Below are 12,253 nucleotides of genomic sequence, written 5' to 3' on the forward strand. Positions count from 1 at the left end.
TCAAGTAATAATTTGAACTAATTTCAGGCTTGAGTGAAGTCAGCAGAAGCCTTCCCATGCACTTCAATGAAACTATAATGTCACTCCAGGATTTTTTGAAGGGCAGAGGAATGGGAATCAAGTTCATAAAATCCAAAAGAATTTGGCTCCATTACCAAGAATCGGGCAAGAAAGGGAAAAAACGCCACAAAGCAAAACACATTAAAAAGTAGCATTAGGTTCATTCCAACTTTTACAGCAAATGGTCAGTTTTATAATCCTACTCTTACCATTAGAATTTTTATATAGATCTCATAAGGCCAAGGAGAACAAAGTGGCAGATCTTTTCACAATATTATGGTCTTCGACAGCTAAGCATTCACAGCCATAGAAAACATGTTTACTGATGTACATTCATTAACAGCTGTTTTACATACTGTAAAGGAAACACCTTTTACAATGACAGAATTGTATCCATCACTGACCAGGTTACACCTATGCCCTCGTCAGTGATGGATACAATTCACTTCGACATGTCTTCATAGTGACTAACCTCCCAGCAGCTACAGTGGGAAAAACAAAGCCCACACCACACCACCACCACACAGCTCCCCCAAACAACAACAAAACAGAAATCCCGTTGCTAAGAACAGACAGAAACTCATGAGAAACGTCTCAAAAACTACATTTGCATATTCTTAATTGTAGAGCCAAGACTGAAAAAGCGAAGGGGCAGGGAAGAGCACAGACTCAAGCTCTTGCTAAGGAGGCAAGCAAGAAGTGAGCCAGCTACTGAGTGCTTAAGTCCTCCCTGAGCACAATATGCAATAAACGAGCCAGGTTGGGAGAGTAATTTTAAATTTTTTTATATAATACTTTATAAAGAGACTACAATGTAATTATTCTTGGATTTTTTTTTTATGTCAACAGCACAAATCTACACACATAAAGCATTTTACGTGATATTACCTCAGTGACAGAAATTGCACCATGACACCATACTACTTTTTTTTGATAAGAGAATGGCTTCAATTGCAGTTTCATCCATGGCTTCCAACATAGTAGCCATACTTTCTTTACTCATCTGCTTATTCATATAGCCATGTATATCCCACTACACATGCAGCACGTATATCCACTATACATACAGTATGTATACCAACTAGAAGAAACTGAAACAGACTGCTATACAAACATACTTTGTACCAGCTCTTTCAATTATCTGATATGCATACTGGCATGTCATGTGTATTCAGACTAATTTTCTACTGGATAATCCAAGCTCGCCTGGGGAACACAGGGCTCAGGATTCTTCCCATCATTCTGCTCTTGGCTGATTAGCTCACTAATGACCAAGAAGACAGGGTTTTCTTCTCTCTCTCTCCTCCCCCACCCATTTTATTTTTTAATATATATGTGACTATTACCAACTTCTATACCCGCTCATGCAGCAAAGCGGTGAAATATACTCTTAACACCAGGAAAATTGCAGCAGTCTGTTGCATACTGATGACTGCAACCAGTACTGGCCCAGCACCTTGATTTCAAGGGATGTGGGAACAAAACGACCCAATTTTACCTGCTACAATAAAATCTCCCTTAACACAAATCCAGGTCAAAGTAAAGACAGAGGATCAAGAGACATTTGCAAGTTTGCCAAGCAATCAAGCTTTGTGGAGCAGCTGACACGCTGGAGGGAAGGGATGCCATCCAGAGGGACCTGGACAGGCTGGAGAGGTGGGCCCAGGGAAACCTCATGAAGTTCAACAAGGCCAAGTGCAAGGTCCTGCCTCAGGGTCAGGACAATCCCAGGCACAGATACAGGCTGGGCAGAGAATGGCTTGAGAGCAGCACTGAGGAGAAGGACTTGGGGGTGTTGGTTGATGAGAAGCTCAACATGAGCCAGCAATGCATGCTTCCAGCCCAGAAAGCCAACTGCATGCTGGGTTGCATCAAAGAAGTACAGCCAGAAGGTCAAGAGAGGTGATTCTGCCCCTCTACTCTGCTCTGGTGAGACCCCAACTGGAGTACCCAGCTTTAGAGTCCTCAGCACAAGAAGGACATGGACCTGCTGGAATGGGTCCAGAGGAGGGCCATGAAGATGATCCGAGGGCTGGAGCACCTCTCCTGTGAAGACAGGCTGAGAGAGCTGGGGATGTTCAGCCTGGAGAAGAGAAGGCTCCAGGGAGACCTTATTGCGGCCTTTCAGTATCTGAAGGGGGCCTACAGGAAAGCTGGAGAGGGACTTTTTACAAGGGCATGTAGTGATACAGCTTCAAACTGGAAGAGGGAAGATTTAGATTAGATATCAGGAAGAAATTTTTCACTATGAGGGTGGCGAGGCACTGGAAGAGGTTTCCCAGAGAAGTTGTGGATGCCCCACTACTGGAAGTGTTCAAGACCAGGCTGGATGGGGCCACCCCATCTACTGGGAGGTGTCCCTGTCCATGGCAGGGGGTTGGAACTAGATGAACTTTAAGGTCCCTTCCAACCTAAAACATTCTATGATTCGAATACGCAAATCCTCAAATTTCTGATCCAGATTCAAAAATTGCTTTTTCTTTTTGTCCAAACCTCACCCTGGGATTCACATAGACACAACTCAGTCACAACATTGGCTGCAGCCTCTTCCTAATGCATTACCTTTCCACTTCATGCCTAGTATTTATTTATCCACGCCTTGGGAGCTTCACCACTTCCAGGTACAGCCACCTTTTCCCCAGAAAATGAACACAAACAATTAACAATTTTTTTGGAACTTTCTTTTTCTTGCGCCTATTAAATAGTGCTCAAATACAATCATTCTGTTTGGGTTTTTTTGTAATGACTTTATACATATATATAAATGCTTTGTAATTAGCTCATAATTAGGACTATACAAAATAATAACCAATTTGGGGATGATAAAAAGGATTAGGATTCATAATCCCAAATCCATGCTTTGAAGGATTTGACAATAATGGAATTTCAAATTTTCTCTATCTGAGCTTTAGTTTTTAGAATTGAGGTTAAGTATTTGTTTAAAGTTTTACTGGATACTCATTCCATAATTGGCAATTTTTTTTGAGGAAAAAAAAAAAAGTAGAGTGCTATCAATGGGCACCTTCATAAGAACTGAGATGTCCAAATCATATTGGAGCCTGTCCACATACAAATAATTTTCAACAGAATATGTAGTTTCCCACCAAAACCTAGGGGCTGCTATGTCCCACGTTACACAAATACACACTAAGAGCCTCTGACCCAGGTGGCTCACAGTGGGAGATATGCTGAAGTTGAAGACTCCTCTTCAAAGATGAGTACTGAAGATGCAAGAATGCAAAGACCAGCTTCACACTTTTAGCCCGTGCCAGGGCCAGGTTCCCCAAGCAGGGAACTCTGATACCTTGTATCCCAAAATATGCCCTCAAGCAAAGGTCCGCCCCTCCACGCAGAGTTTTTACAGCAAGTGGAACATTCTAAGAAAAACCATGTACATCAAAACCCACAGCTTCAGGCAGCTTCCTGGGCTTTATTAACTTCTTACACATTAACAGACTCGCAGCATCAATTGCTTACTTGTCTGTAGAGACTAGTACAAGAAGAACTGTTAAAGGGCTAAGGAAACATGATCCTGCAGATGCTATTTGGCTACCGGTAAAGAGTGCTGGGGATACTGTCATATGCCTGCATCTTCCTCCGCAAATCACACCAGTTGCACATCATCTCATCTTAAAAAAAGTCACCACATACTTAACAATAATGCATCCAAAAACTGTCATACTTAGTTCAATAATTTAAGAGTGCTATTCCAGAAAGAAATATTCACCCTAATCCTCTGTCTTTGGATTTACAACCTCAAAATCATGACTTGAGTAAGTTTTATTGAACACTGTATTTCCTCACTTCCACCATGTTTAAGATCGAGCCCCTGCAGATAAATTGTTTAGGTTCCACTTCTATTATTAAAAAGATATTAAATAGAATGATTTCAAGTGTTCTGTTCTGGGTGATGAATAATGTTTTATTACATCTCAGTGAAGCTAAGAAAGCTGATAATGATTTAACCTCATATTTCAGCAATAAATTGGACTGTCTCTGGAATATGTCTGAATGCCTAAACAACTGGGTAATTTATCATACTATTAAAAAATTACTTTAAAAAACACAACTTGATCCAAACTTCTCAGCTAGGAATGTACCCTTGAACCTCTATAAAAACTCTTTAAAATACTCCTGGTGTGCTCAGCATGACAGTTCCTTCAACTCTTGCTCAGATTTTGGCTAACAGGGCTCCTGCCAAGGCCTGATGTGTGCTGGGAGCAGCACCATTAGGTCAATTCTAGTGTACCAAGTAGGCAGGACAGGTGGCCAGAAAGAGCTAAATGGCCATTATACACCATTATCACCTGCTAATCGCTGTCTCCTGCGGCCAGTATCTTTTGTCTGGCAGTTTTCTCAGCATCTGCTAATTTAGGGAAATGGTATAGACCAAACCTCCAAATTGGAAGGTATAAAACCTCAGCTTACCCAAAAAACCTTTCAAGTGATAGACTGGTCTGGGCAAAAGGGGTTTGATGGTATTTGTTTGTTGTATCTCTTAATGAGCTCATGAAATAAAGTTTAAACCACAGACTATGTTGTCCTGTAAATTTGAGAGACCTAAATGGACCCTGACACTTACAGTGATTAAATTCAGGGTATCTGGTCTGGGAAAAATAGTTTTGGTGTTCCAAGACAACAAGCCAATGCGGTTGGGTTTTTTAGTTTGTTTGTACGTTTCTTTTTCTTTCCTCTAAGAAAGGGATCTGGCTGTCACAGTTATAAGAACAAATTGGATGAGATTTCTTATGAGCCAGCCTTATGTGATTTTTTTTTTTTTTTTTTGCTTCCTGGGCCACATCAAACATACACAATCTGCGCAGCAGACATCAGGTCACGTACTAGAGCTATACAGAGATGCTCTGTTCAGCATCAATACTGTCACATTCACTGTGTGTGTCATTTTCAGTATCCAGCTAGTTTGGAGAGGGAAGGGGCAGCCTCATGAAGAACATATTATATCTCCTGTGGACTATTTGAGTGCTGCAAAGGCAATTCAATGAAGCACACTTATCACATCCAAAACTTAAGACACATACCAATTACACTGCCGAGGTCTTTATGGTCAAGGCCACAGAGCATTACAGACAATCGAGTCAAGTGGGAATAAGCAAGCCGTTTTGCTTCTGCAGGCTGGGTTGCAAGCACAATGGAGCCTGAATTTCATATAGAACATTAAATGTTAATCCAATATTTTTTATTACTGTTTTATACCACCTAAGTTTGCAACTTCTTTCTAAACCTTCCCCCTGCTGCATAGTTTCTGAATGGACCTCCATCTCGCTTGGATGAAAGCGTATCCATTCCCTCCATAAGGAGCTGAGAAAACAAGAGAGGCAGCTTGCCTCATGTCATTCATCTTTCTCCATAAAGGAAGCCTACATGATTAGCAAAGCAGATACCTATTCATACATGACTAAAATTAATCCAGCCTTTAGGTTCCCTTCAGCATCTTGTGTCCTAGCTACCACAGTGTTTGGTCTTGAAAATTAGAACCAGAACCTCATTGATTCAGTTCAAAACACACCTACTTTGATCTTCTTTGATATCTTTTGTTTTATTTGTCCACCTTGCTTCCCTCTTCCCATTGCAAACACTACTTGGGTTTAACTAGCCAGCTCCTGCACATGTCCTACCCTGTAATTTGCCAGACATCTTCACATGTGTCATGGGAGGTAGATGTAACACCAGTTTATGTTACCTATTGTGTCTGTCACCTCTGTGGAGGTCACACTTGCACTCCTTCAGATTCTGAAACTTAAAACTCTTGCCTAGTGGATGCCAGAAAAATAATCGCCCTTAAAAAAAAAAAAAAGGAAAGGAAAGAAAGAAGGAAAAGAAGTTACAGGCAATGTTCATGTAGAGATTGCTGAGACTTGTTATATCAAAGGGGAAAAAAAACAACCCTTCTCACCTCACTTTTTTACCACTTGCTTTATGCAATATCTAGTTTATAAGCTTTTTGGTCTGGTACCGAATCACTAGGCACAGTGGGGCCTTGAAATACTTCATGCAGTAGCACAGTAAAATCCCACAACACGTTTCCTCTTATTTCATGAGTTTATGCCACACTGACAAGTACTTAATAAGAAAGCTAAAGGTTGCTGCGTGGAATTCTTAAGACAATCCAAGAGCATGAGGCTACAATATGCCAATCATCATACTGACACCTAGCACTTTCTAGGTAAATGTCCAAATAATTTCATTGTTCAACCACAAACATGGATTGCAGCACAGATCCTGAGCTAGTATAAATGTAGCTATAATGAGCCAGTTATGCAGCATACTATCTCATCCATCATTCAAATAATAAGTTTTGCTCTGGAAATTCCAATACTCCCCCCACTTAATTCTGGGGGATATTTGGCCTTGATTTTGATGAATATCTGAATGGGAACTATAGTCAAATCTAAGATCAGGGTGAGCAGATTATCTAGGTTGTCAATTAGTGAAAAACAAGTGTTTAGAACACAACTGTTTCTTTTTACTTCATTTGTTCAAAGCTGAATACACTTAACATTATAATTTCACTAAAAAATAACAACAAAAATGTTATTTTGCATGATTACATAATTTTTATACTATCCATGTGTCTATCTGAATTATCTTCTTTGACTGTACATCAGTTTGCTTACTACTTTCCAGTCTATACATTCCCCAGTATTTTCCTAAAACTGAACAACTGTATTTCCCATCTGCAAGAAACTTTCCAGGGGAAAAAACCTCACCTCTTTAGCCTTGGCTATGGTAGATGAAGTATAAGAAAAAAATCAAATACCTTCTCTAAGAGTCAGTCCACTTCTTTCACTGTTGTGTGCTTACAAGAGTAAGAAATGGACAAAAGCTGGGATTCACCTAACTTGATATGTGTACAATACACCTATTGGAACATCAACTAGATACTATAATCCCATTTTAGTCAGTCAAAGCAATCAAAAAATCAATTTACTCAACCTGGTTAGCACCTACCTTAGCATAAGAAGACTTGCTCTCCAGACTCTATTGATTAGACTGGCTAAGTTTCCATTGACTACAACAGGAACCCTTCATCCGGCTTCAGATGTCGACACATTAGGCAAAATGAATCCTATCTACTTAACTGCTGGAAACAGAGTTATAGCTTGAGAACTGATAAAATGAGTATCAGCGCTATGCTACAGTCAGGGAAACTGCAAGCCAGCCACATCTCATCACATGAAAGTTGGCAGGTAACTTGGACATTGTCTGAAAACGCACAGAAAAGGCAAGAATCATGCAATGACATTGCCAAGCAAACTTTAAATCCAACAACCGAACCCTAAATTAATGTAAATGCAGAAATAAATGGTTACTTTAAAGCATTTAGAGACAAGGTGTGGTGATAAATTTAGCTTAATATCAGAACAATGTATTTCCTGGGCACAATTCAAAGTATATGCATTAATCTTAGGGCTGCTCAAGGAAAAAACTGACCCATTTTTGAGGGCACTTTTTAGTGTTCACTCTCTGAAGGGCTTGGTAACTGCTGCTTCTGCTTCTAAAAACACTTTTTGTCTTTGCTAACTGTTATCCAGTGACAACTTTCCCAACAAAGCAAGACAGCTTTCAGCGAAACTTGATGCCTCTGGACTCCTTGACCCTTGTAAAACTTCTACATGCAGTAGAGAAACAGTACTGTGTGGTATCGGTACCCGATCTCCTATTGATAAATGCATATTGGGTGTCCACACTGACATTTCATCTGCTGATTATTATTCAGCTGATCTTGACATTTTGACTTGCTGCAGACTGAACTGGCCATCCCTGCTCATGGTAGGCTCCAGCTCTTCACTCTCTGAATGTTCTCAGAGCAGGCTGCTGGAAGACACCTACACATCAGTGCTACATTGCACCTTGGTTTTCTTCCATTCCCCACCATGCCCCACAACAGTAAGAGTCCTACTGCATGCTGAGGTTTACAGTTTTCAGGAAACTCCATGGGAGGAGGGTTTTTTTTATGCAACAGGTTAAAGAATCAGCAAGGGCTGTAAGCATTCAATCTTATCTCATGCATAGGGGCTGCCCACTGGATGACAATCCTTCAGAGCTCAAACATGACATCAGTACAGGACCCCAATTTTTTGAAGCCTACCTTTAGTCACAGGAAGAGAGTATGAAAGGAACACGGAAACAAAATGCTAAATTTAATTATTTTAGTCAATTCTAAAAGCTCTAATGCTTTGAAAACAAAGGAAAGCTAAAGATTTTTATGGCAATTGTCACCCAACAGAAAATATTTATGCAGGGGGCATTACAATCATGAAAACAAGATTAATAATGGAAGGAGGAATGGTGTCATTATCAAATTGTATTTGGAACTTGTGCCACCAGAAGTAATGAACTGACATTAGCAATCCATGAACTGAATCATACCCAGCTCATTTTGTGGCTCCCAGAAGAGAGGCACTACAAGTGATGAGAATAATTTTTCAATGACTACACACTAGATCAATATACTAGCAAAGAACTTCGCTTTCAAAGCTAAAGCATCACTTAATTTTCCTATTTTAACACAGTAAAACTTTATAAGGCCATAAAAATCAATATGGTGCGATCTCACTCACTCCCTATTTCTCAGGGCTTCTAACAGCAGCAAAGTGGCTACTCAAAATTAATTTAGCAGCTGTATCAATGAGCTTTGGCAGGGCTTGAAATTAAGGTGATACAGGAATTTGATAGCAGGATAAGGAAGGCGTTGCTGACAACAAGCAAAGTTGCAAGCAGTTAACATTAGCAGGCGAGAAGTTAGAGGGTGTGAGTGTATATTGGGGTGTCGTGGGCACGGTGAGGGTTCACACGTGTCGTGCAGAGGCCGTGCTGCGGGGCTGCCCGTCCCTCGGGTGGGCAGCGCTGGCCCCGGGCACCCTGACTGGATTCACCACAAGTGCCACAAGGCCCAGGCATCCCTCCTGAACACCCTACCCACTTGCCTTACCCAGAAACTCACAGGAAAAAAAGAAAACAGAAACAAGCAGGATTCGCCCAGGGGCCCGAAGGAGAGAGCCCGGGAACGGTGCCAGTGCACCCTCCAGACGCCCCCCCCCGGACGTAGGTCGCCGCCCAGCTCCCAGGCCGCGCACCGCGGCCCCGCAGCTGCCTGGAGCGCCCGTCCCGACACGGTTCCGTCCCAGCCCGTCCTACCCGCCGCGCCACCCTGCGGGGGCCGGGCCGCCATGCCGGGGGTGGCCAAGCCGCCCCGAAGCCCCTTGTCAGGGCGGGACCGGCGGGCGGCGCGGCTCCCTGGGCAGCGGCGTTACACAGTTCCCCAGTCAGCCACTGGCCCCGCAACCGCCCCGGCTGCCCCGCCCGCCGCTCCCGGGCCGAGGGTTACCCGCAGCGAAACCTCCGGTCCCCACAGAGCCAGCCCCGCCGAGGGGGCTGGGGCCGCGCCAGCTTCGGCGGCCCTGCCGCGGATTCGCCCTCCTCCTTCGGACGTCCCCGGCCCGGTCCGACCGCGGTCCCCCCTCGGTGTTAGCGGCGGATGAGCGGTTTGCCCCGCTTAATCCCCGGCAAGCGCCTGCAAAGCCGGGAGGGCTCGGCCCGCCCCGGGCAGGGGGCGGCGGGGGGCGCCGGGGCGGCCCGGCCTCCCCGCCCGGTGGGGACCAGGCGGCCGCTGAGCGTCCCGCCGGGCCGGGTGGGCCACAACCAACCTGGGATGGCGGCACGGCCGCGTACGGAGCCGGGCCGCAGCCTCCCGGGCCTAGTAAACCCGACGGGGGAAATCACACCCGTATCGGCCATGGAGCATCTAGGGAGGCTGCAAACTTAGTACAGGAGAGCCATGAGCCCAGCCCTCGGGCTGCTGGTGGCCACGCTGCCCTTCATCAACCTAATGGACTTAACCTGGCCTGCTAAAAATAATTGAGATCTGGTGCGTGCACAGGGCTCACGTTATTACCCGTTGTGGAGAGGTGACTACGCTATGGCAGCGCAACAGAAGTACACTTGTGATAACAGGGTGAAGTTGCAAGACGTACTACTCAAAAAGTTGGGAAGTGGACGAATTTTAGCAGTAGAGGTCCTGTGTGATATACAAGCTAGCCTTTTGTTATGCTTCTTAGGTTTTCTTTGGAGGACCCCCGCCACATCCACTGCAAAGAAGCAGCCAGGCTTAATCAGCACCAAGGAACGTGTGCCTCCATCAGAGACTTCTGCTGTCATGTTGAGTTTGTCTCCTTCCATTTTGCTAATAACATTTGGACTTGGTTTTTGTTTTTAGAACGGTCTGGCAGTAGGGGAGTTGTTTCAGAGCTGTCTATGTTCTATGTCTTTCATGAATACAGAATTGAGACCAAGTAGTTCATGGATGGCCTTTCCATGTGAATATATTTGTGATGGGAAAAGCTGCTTATCCCATCCCAGACATCAAAGGTATCGCATGGACAATAAGCCTTAGAAAATTCCTCACTGTGGGAAAATAATCAATAGAAACTTCTATATTTTTAAGCCCCTAAGCTAAACAGCCATGAGCCAAATATATTTAAGGCCAAGAGGCCTCTGTATTTCCCTTCATCAAAGCACTATTTCTTGACTGTATAATACTTGCTAACATTTTCAGACTGTGCGCAGCACTATGCACATAGGAACTTATGAGGAAAAGTTTAAGGTGCTATGTAGTCTTTATTAGCTCCTTTCATTGCTGGATGCTCTGTCCTTTCATAACCTTTCCTCCTCCACTGGTTGAGACTCTATAAAAACACAAATGTGAGCTTCCTAGTTTTATAATCCCATTTTACTAATTGGGGTTGGAAGCACTAGCAGAATAGGGCTTCCACTGTAAAAACATCCGTATTTTTTAGGCTTGAATTGCTACATGAGAGGCATTTGTGAAAGCTTCCCCCTCCCCGAGCAAAGCTCTCATTGATTTTAGTCGTGCTTACGAGTACCTAGCACCCGCTGCCTTCAGGCTGTGTGTCTGGCTGGATGGCAGGTCATATGCAGAAGCATGGCAGTCTAATCCTCCCATCATGCAGAAGCTTGACCAGAGTGCACCACCAAAAAAGGCTAAAAGCCTCTCAGAGGAAAGCTAGGTACAAAAAGGGGACAGTGCAGACTCACACCTCTCCTCCCAGACAGAGCTGGCGTGCATCCGAGGCCTAGAGCAAGCAGCTGAGAAGTGCTTAGACACAGCCTTAGGAGCCAGAAAAGAGAATAATTGCAGCAATTGGTTCATATGTCCCCTTCCACTTCTAGCAGTGCTGTCTGAAAACAAAACTACTGCCATCCACCTTGTCTGCTTCTCAATATCTGTGTGCCAAAGTCACTGTCCCATACCTCTGAAGGCCTGAATTCCCTGTGAGCTCTCCATCTTCTGTCAAAGGGGCCTCAAAGGCGAAAATCCGATGTGATGGAGTGAGTTAACGGAGCCCATTTGGAGTGAAGAGTTGTACATACTTTGGTCTTATGCATTAATTAATTATTCAGGTGAACTGGTCTGTGAAACTCCCCAAAACTAGTATCTGTTTCATTTAGATGATCATGAATGACTTGTGAGTAATGACAGCCCATTGCTGCAGAAAGGGCCCTAGTTTAAACCAGTAAAAGTCACAACCAACTTCTGAGGCAAATAAAGGTAGGCACTGTTCAAACAAACGAGGAGTTTCAGCCCTTAGTGAATGGCAATCTATGTGTCAAAAAGACACTGATTGTGCTGGAGAAGTTAAGCATGAGGTTATCAAGTGACATGCAGCGTCATGCAGCCTAGCCACACTTCTCCTTTCCCTTTATTTCACTCCTTCGTGTTCTTCTTTCTCCATCTCAACATGCCTTGGCTTTTACCCTTCTTTTTCCCAAAAATTTGTGGCTTTGCTTTTCTCTAGGAAGCCTTCCAGAAGACGTTTCAAAGTTCCTGAGAGAATGTGGGTATATGCTCCCTCTCCCCCCAAATAAATTTGAAATAATTAAGGTCAAGTATTATGTATTCACAATATCAAGATATATATAAAAAGGTAAATTAAGTGTGCTCATCTCCAGCTGTACCTGGTATGAGGTTAAGTTGTGCTTAATGCCACGAGACAGCATCTATACTACACTATCTTTTTAACAGATTGCAATTGGATTGGTTTCAGACTCTCTCCTTGCCTTTCAACATAGTTTTTAACTTCATTAGAAATATTGTGCATGTAAGTCTGAAAAGTATTTTTAAATTTTTAAATTACTGTGTGTGAAATGTGAA

General features: G+C 43.5%; 1 protein-coding gene across 1 annotated transcript in view; it reads right to left on the bottom strand.

Moving 5' to 3' along the window:
• MYO3A (myosin IIIA) overlaps nucleotides 1-9,511 on the bottom strand; it is a 121,183-nt gene extending 111,672 nt beyond the window's left edge. Inside the window, exon 1 of the mRNA XM_074573422.1 lies at nucleotides 9,410-9,511. The gene's annotated coding sequence lies outside the window, so the exon portion shown is untranslated. The remainder of the gene's footprint in view (nucleotides 1-9,409) is intronic.
• Nucleotides 9,512-12,253: the final 2,742 nt, after the last annotated feature.

The sequence above is a fragment of the Larus michahellis genome, chromosome 2 (assembly GCF_964199755.1).
Source record: "Larus michahellis chromosome 2, bLarMic1.1, whole genome shotgun sequence".
Taxonomy (NCBI): Eukaryota; Metazoa; Chordata; class Aves; order Charadriiformes; family Laridae; genus Larus; species Larus michahellis.